Here is an 8,534-nt window from a genome sequence, read left to right as displayed (position 1 = left end):
GCATATTTCAGTATTTTCCATTAATGAAATGAAGTATTATTTCCGCTGCATCTTTGTGTATATGGTTATCTCTGTAATTTGTTGCGTTCCTGTTTAAATCCGGATCAAAAGTACTGAAGGGGTTGTTCCTAGATCAACTTCTTGGATAATGAGCTGATGTCGACAAGAAGCGATCCGTCAAAGGAGGGCCTTAATGAATCCCACATCAGTGACACGGAACGGAGCTAATGATTTTGATGGAGGTGAAAACGATCTGAGACATATGATTCAGGGTGGCGGTCATGAAAGGATGAAGGATAATGTACAGCAGTGGATGGGACACTGTTGACTTTTCTGAACGACTTCTCTTGAACATATGGCGACACTGATGTGATGGATCAGTGGCATTACCCCAAAATATGGATGGTATGGCGAGACCATGGTGATGTGACCGGTGAATGAAACAACCCAATCCGATTGTGGTATGGAGTAAAAGTGTCATGTTCAAGAGCGACTTGCTACCATCAAAGTTTTCTTGAGTTTCTCCCAATTTTTCCCCAGTCATTGCTAACCAGTACCTCTTTATTTTTGTCAAGCTTGAGGAGGATAACATATGCTTGTTCTATAACTTGCCCTTCGGGCAAGCCCATCGCTATGTTTTAACGAGCCTAGCGATAGTGAAACTCATTCTCGTCTAAAGACAAGTTTGTCGCTATTAATGATTTTAACGAGTCTAACGACAAGGATAACTCGGTCCTTTTCATTTTTAGAGAGTCTGAAAAGGTACATAAAGTTAACTCCAAAAGTCCTTTTTCGTCATCTAATCCCTTAAGTCCGAAAAAGTATAAAACAATACAGAAGGGATGAGTTTTCGATAGTTTTAACGAGCCGAACAAAACAAGCGCTCGATCTTTTTGTGCAATAATCCCTCAGGTCCAAAAAGATTAAAATCTAGAGGAGGGATAGCTCTTCCGGTCGCTTTAACGAGCTGGAAGGCCAAAACTCGGCAATCTTTTCATATTTTACGAGTCAGATGAAAAGAGCTTAAAGAAGACTCATCTTTTGAGGAACGAGTGATGAAACGGGTTAGCAGCTGATTCCAGGTACAGGTTGGAATTTTCCAATCACGGCAGTGTCACAAGGATGGCTAGTGAAATCACTCTTCGGAGCTGTTCCTCAAAATGGGTAAACAAACATATGGAGGTGAACGATCGGCCAATGGAAAAATGGAGGTGACGGTGCAAACACGACCAAGGCTTTAATGGCTGATGATATTACATTCACTGTGGTTATTTACTGGGATAGTTCATTTTTTAACGAGCTTAAACGCGGGTGGAAACATTTGCTCGATCTTATGTTTATTTTTTAACGAGCATGAACTATGCGCTAAAACTGCTCTGATCTTGCGTTTATTTTTTAACCCAGTCATATGATAAGAATGTCTCATTGAAGATGCTATTTTTTATGGAGCTTAGATCTTACAAAGCATTGCTCCGGATCCTTTCGTTATGCAAGTTCGGAAACGACTAATCCTACGAGTTTAAAGGGTTAGACCTACAGGTTTAAAGGGAGGACCTAAAAATTTAAAAAAATAAATAGTCGTCCCTTGCTTGCACTCCAAAAGGTTTGCATGCCCCCAGGCATAAAATAGAGTTTCAAGGTTACCCCTCAATTTGCAGGAAAAACATTTGTTTAACCGGGAGAGGCCTACCTCTTTCAGGTTACCAAAGATTGTCTCATTTGCGCAGCAAAATAAACATTTCTTTGGCAATGTCCACCGAGATGAACAAAGGTGAGTGACAATGAGTGCCAAACACATAAATTTGACAAAAGAATCTTATTCTAGAATAACCCCTCTTCCTAGACGGACGGGGTACAGACTAGTCATATTCTCTCGCGGAAACCTACTCTATACCCAAAGTTTTCCTGCCGAAGCAGACCAGGACGCATGCCCCCTAGGTTCCAGTCATATCCTCCCGGATTAATCGCGCTCATCAGGAGGACGGACCGTGGGTTGAGACACTTCTTGCGTGAAGAGACCATTTAGGGATGGTACATGACTATTTGCGATGCGTGATCTGGGAAATGAAAGTTGGTCCACGAGCTTGACCACTCTTCCTTCGTGCGGAAAACACATTACTCTAAAGAGTGAGGAGACGATGGCTCCCATGCAATATATATAGTCTCGTCCAAGGAGTAGGTTATAATCCAAGGGTCCTTGAACGACCATCACGTTCATTTGAACGGTCTTCCCTTTCAATGTTATGGGCACATTGGGGAGGATCCCTAAAGGTCGACGGGTTCCTTTATCGAAGCCTGTTAGATTTCTCATTTCAGGCAAAAGCGCTGGTGAACCAAGCGCTTTCCAAGCAATAGAGGAAAGGATACTCACAGATGCCCCCTCATCAATGATGGTGCCAACCATTACCATTCTGTATATTTGAACGATAATTCTGAATGGTATGCTTGGTGGCAAACAGGGTCTGCCTAGTTGGTTCCAGTCGAACAAGACAACTAGGTTTCTTGGTGGTGGGACCGAATAGACGGCCGGGTATGACTCTGGCGAAGTTCCTTCCTGCGATAAAGGAATGGGCAAATTGCCCCCTTGTTCGTCGGAGTCTGTGTTGATGAAGAGAATTTGGACGGTGTCGTCTTTATTCTCTTCTGTGATGGTATCATTCGAGGATAGAGCCTCTGAAGGCAAAACCGGGTCAACTGCCGCCTCAACCTTTTGACTTTCGTCAGGTATGGATTCAGATGGTTCATCCTCAATGATAGGTGCTTCGGCTGACTACCTGAGCAGGCCAGCCGGGTTCTCAACTGGTGAAGGACTTGGCAGGAGTTTTTGATATCCAGGAGGAAGTTGCACTGGTAAAACCAGGCGATCTTCCAAAACGCTTTTAGCCTCGTCTAAGAAGGGACAACGGTGGATGGCATGGTCGCCTTCACACAATTTGCAAGGAAATCTAGCTTTCCCTCTCTGTCCTGTGACTTCACTTTCACTAGTTGACGGTGAGCTGTCAACATGGCTATCAGAGGTTGACGCCACCAAATTGTGCAAATGGGGGGACCAGTCCCTTAGTATCCGAGGGATGCAGGGACAATCTCTGTGGAAGTGGTCTCCCTTGCATATGACACATGGCGATTTAGGCCTAGTCAGTGCTGTGTGTGGATTTTTGTTAGACGACACTTGTTTGCCCCCAGTCGCTTTTGGCTCTTTCTTCTTCTTCTCCTTCTTCTCCTTAGGAACTTGGTTTTTTGTTTTACCAGTTCCGTCAAGCGAAGAGGAAGGAGGAGAGGAAAAATTAGATGAAGTAGAAGGCTGGTGGGAAACTCTGGTCTGGTCTAACTGTTGACTCGATTGTTCAGGAATAGTGGTGTTCTGAACGACATTGGTTGAAAAGAGCCAGACCGGCAAGCCAATCGCCAGTCCTGGAAGCGACAATGTGGCCATATGGGGCGCACCAAAATCTCCCCAAGAGGAGAAGGGACTAGGATTTCCACCAAGGGGAATTCCTTGGTTAGTGGGCTCCATTTTTTCAACCTAAAGATCAACGCGGGAATAAAGGGTGATTGTTCCGTTTAAAATAAATTTTAACGACGCTTTAGACACAACTTGCTTTTTCAATTTTAAAGAGTCGAGAAAAAGCTAAAGATGACTCTAGTCTCCTTCGATATTTTAACGAGCCCGAAGTGACAAATGATCGGATGGACTTTTTCTGTTATAGAGTCTGAAAAAGGCCAAAAGAAACTGCTCTGGAGTTCTAGGCAGAGGGTGTGCCAAACTTTTTACAAAACCGCAGAATACTTTTTAGGGTACGGGCGGTCGATCTTCCTGAATGTTGTGTTCAGTGCATTGCGATCAGTAGGGCGGCCGACACGGCTTCCTAAGGATAAAGGTTTTATGCCTATAGGGGTCTCCGAATATATACGCGATGGTACATGGGAGCACAATCCGTACTGGAGCTATCGTCCCTCAGGAGGAATCACCCACCATCAACGAGATCGACAGTCACCAGGCTTTACGACGCCGGAAAACGTCTCTAGCCTAGACCTCTATGTTGTGCGTTATGTTGCAAAGCGTTGTTAAGTTCATTCAATTTATTTTAGGTTGATATTTTTAGAAGTTTGCCTTTTGAGGTTCACCACGAGATGTATGATACAATTCCTAAATGCAGTCTAAAGATGATAAGCAAGCTTTATATCTTTTCAACTTATGAAAATCCTAGCTACTAAGGGAAAAGAAAGACACCATCTTTTCTCAAAGAGCAATCAGCACACTCTAATGCACTTTTCCTAAATCAAACATGCAAACTATCAAGATGCAAATGCACAATGCAGGTGTTTGTTTTCCGCTTTCTTAGTATTGATGCCTACAAAGAAAGCTTTTTGTACAACTTTGAATTTTCTTTTAAATGACAAATACAAACAAGTTTACTTTTCTGAAATCAGAGAGGGTAGAAGAGATTACAACACTTAACGATTTTCGAAATGAATACTTGTTTCGACACTTAAAAGAGACAAACTCAAACCAAATGCAAAAGTAAATGTATAATCAACTGCAAACAACCAATGAACTCTCTCCTAAGATCAAAATCAACAGATCTGAATCAAGGGCTACAGGATGATTATTTCACTCATGCAAAGGAAAACTGTAAATGACGCCACAAACACATAAAAAAACACTCACAGTCTTCTTGTACAAAAGGAGGCGGAATTTAAGCAGAGAAAAGGAGTTATCAGACTGGTACCTATGCTAGTTACAGGCTGCAAAAATCAGAGATCAAAACAAGGCAAAACAGAGCAGAGAACCCCAGCTGCACAAGGCCAAACTGGATCAGCGCAACCTACACATAGGGGTTTTGACATTCACTGCAGGTAGCCTTCACGAGACCTGCGTTGAAATGCAGAATCCCTTCACAGGGTCTGCGCTGAAGGAGAAACTCTCGTTTCTCACTGGGTTCTGGGTCACAGATTGCTATTTAATCTACTGTTTTAGGCCAAATCAAAGCAACAAGCAAGGTACAATCAAAGGGATGCTTTGAGGGGGTACTAAGATCTATCACAAAGGATCATCAAATCATTTGTGAGTCCATTGTTCAGAACATATACAAGTCCAGTGATTGGATCAAAGCAGCAACTGTCTACTTTGCATCTGGGAATAGCAAATGAAGTTCGATTTTTGCTGTCGAGTCTATGAAACAAACAATGATGGAAACACAAATAAAATGACTAAACAGATTTCCCGAGCGGAGTCGCCAATTTTTTGTGGGGAAAAATGCCTATGCAGGACGATCCTATCCACCTAAGGTGTGACAGTGCCTTAGCAACAAACAGAGACAGCTATTCTAGTATTCTTCCTTTATGAATTAAGAATGAAGAGAGATGGATGGACTAACCGGTGTCTTTCGTTTGTCCCTCGATCCGGTTTCTCTTATCTTTGAGAGTTCCCAGCTACTTGCCTTCTCGCTCGCCCAGCTTCAAGAGGTTTCTGCAAGATCACAAGAAGAGAACACTACACAAGACATGGATTCATATTCATAACTAGTTCAGGATTAGAAATAAACTAAACATACTAATGCAATCATACATCAAAGATACATCAGTATATAGGAGAAACCAAGATAGCTTTATTGATGAATAACAAGGTTCAGGAAGAGATACAACCCAGAGGGCTCCAATCCAGCATCTCTTTCCCAGCAAATGGAATTCCTATCTTCACCCCCTTCAAAGCATTAAGCACCCAATGATTCCAATCTCAAACCAACAGCAATTCTTTGCAATAACAAAATTCCAGCCTCTAGATCTCATGGAGGAGAGATCCATATATAGATGTTTGGAGAGAGGATGAGTCAGCTTGAGATCTGACTAGTGTCCTCTCCCTCTGTCAGTTCTTGATTCCACTTGGAGGTTCTTGCTTCCACTTGGAGATTAGGAACCTCTTACTCATCACCAGTCGAATTCACTGAGGCAAGTGTCATTGAGGAAGATTCTGGAAGCTTCCTGGGTCTTGACACCTCTTAGAATGAACTTGCCACATGTCAACTCTCGCTCAGCGCAGGTAGCCAGTGTTGGCTTTGACATTCAGCGTAGGTAACCAGTGTTGGTTTTGACATTCAGCGCAGACATCTAGTGGAGCCACAGAATTGATCCTGAATTGACTTGTTTTTGAGCAGTTTTCTGGTGGAGAACTTCTGTGAATTGTTGTGGTTTGTTATCCTTGTTCTTCTAGGGGTAGGAACAACATGTTTAGGGACTTTGGATCCCTTAGATTATGGACATTTCATGCTCAATGCTATAAGGCACAAAAATGTCTATAACATGGTCAGCAATGACTGGGGAAAAATGGAATAAATCTTGAAGAATTTTATTGGTAGCAGGTCGCTCTTGAACACGACACTTTCACTCCATCGCCATGATTGAGTCGGGTTGGGTTATTCCATTCACCAGTCATATCACCATTGGTCCTCCATACCATCCATCTTTTGGGGTTAATGCTACCAATCCATCTCAGTGTCGCTGATATGTTCAAGAGAAGTCATTCAGAGAATTTGCCACCTAGTTAACGCCTCATCCACTGCAATACCCTCACCCTCCATTTTTCATGACCGCCATTCCCGAACCCTGTATCATCAGATCGTTTTCACCTCCAGAAAATCATTTTCTTCGTTTTGTGTCGTAGATGTGGGATACATTAAGGCCCTCCTACAACAGGGCACTTATTGTCAACATCAGCTCATTATCCAAGAAGTTGACTTAGAAACAACCCTTCCAGTACTTTGAAGCTTGCATGACTCAATGGCAAGTTTCTCACTTTCGGCGACACATTTACATCAATGGCCTTCGACTGAAATATTTTACGTGGTGTTTGACATCAGATCATATATTTGCACCGCGTGAATTGTACTGTAGTACCTTGAGGATAATTATCATTATTGGTGATTCCTCTCGCGCTTGTTAACAGCTCACATCATTGGCTGGTAATTAGGAAATGTCTTTCCATGTTCGACTTCAGGACATCTTTTCACACGGATTGACTTGTACATTGGGCAAAGATTGAATGAGTTTGAAGAGCCCAGATCTAGTTTCATCCACCCAAGAAGCGATATATTCAGGAATATAAAGACATCAATTGTACACAGAAGCTACACAGATGATCATCCAAGCTAAGGGATGATGACTCTATATACAAAGAATCACCAATCTGCAACCATAGATGATTATCTGTCCTATGTACATGAAAATGAAATTATAAAGCTAAGCATGGAAATGCCTGCCTCAGCTAGATCATGAAAATATATGATGATGATGTATTGTATTGTATCTTATACAGGTCACCTTCCAGTTTGAATACCTCAGATCCTCATGATAAAGCATTTCACCTGAAATCAAAAGATTTACGACCTCATGCTTTAGGCGGCAACTGTTATAGACATATTTGGGCACTTCAACCCCAATCATATATGTCGATAAACCAAGGGCTCTTTGACCCCTAAAAGTGTTGTTTCATACCCTAAAGGATCACGGTCAACTGATTACATCATTTCCCAGAAGTTCCACCTAAAAAACCACTCAAAACTGGCCAAAACTAGAATATACTGACTTCTCCTTGGTCAAGGTGCATTGCATACTAGCTCCGACACTAGCGAGGTGCGATGCATACTGAAGAGGCCTTCTATGGGGTGCAATGAGTGAGAATGGACAAATGTCTGAGACAATTTTCTAAATGGATGCTCATGGAATCTTCTAGAAACTTCTCCTATGACACTTGCCTCTCTGAATTCACCCAGGGATGAGTAAGAGATCCAAGAAATCTCCAAGTGGAATTAAGAACTACAAGTGGAATGACACTAATCAAAAACCCAGAGATGACTCGCACCTCTGCAAACATCTATAAATGGATCCCTCATCTGAGAGATCTAGAGGCTGGAACTTTGTAATTTGCAAGGAAGTGCTGATAGTTTGTCTTTGAGAAGAAGCATTGTATTGTTGGGTGATCTTGCTTTTCATCAGGTGAAGAGGGATTTGATGCTGGGAGGATGATGCTGGATCAGACAGTTGGGTTGTAATCCTCTCTTCTACTATTAATAAAGTTCTTTGAGTTTTCCTCCATACAATCGTGTATTTTTGAATATTTTTATTTGTGAATGCAATTGTATGTTCAATGTATTTCTGATTCTGCATTGTTTATGGTATCATAGATCGAGGTGCTTTGATAGTGTTTTGTTACTTTGTTCTACAGGTATTCTCTATGCGGGACAAGTAGGAGAGGAGTTGCAAGTTATATCAAGGGAGAGAGAAATCAAGCAAGGAGTCAAGTGGAAGATCCAGGTTGGTCCCTTTGCTTCTCTCTTATCTATCATACATAAAGGAAATTACAAAGTGCTTTGATTGTTTGTTTCTAAGATAGCTACCAATCTTAGTGGGACCAGAAGATCGAAAAGACACTAGTTTTCCTGGAAACACTTTTGGTGTGAACTCAAAGTCCAACAATATGTTGTGGGGTTTGATGTCGAAGTGTACAATGTGCTTGTCGCAGTCTTGGTGTAAATACG

Source organism: Pinus tabuliformis, chromosome 4_1, assembly GCF_031772625.1.
Source record: "Pinus tabuliformis cultivar Carrire ecotype Pingquan chromosome 4_1, CPIR1, whole genome shotgun sequence".
NCBI lineage: Eukaryota > Viridiplantae > Streptophyta > Pinopsida > Pinales > Pinaceae > Pinus > Pinus tabuliformis.
This window is presented reverse-complemented; position numbering follows the sequence as displayed.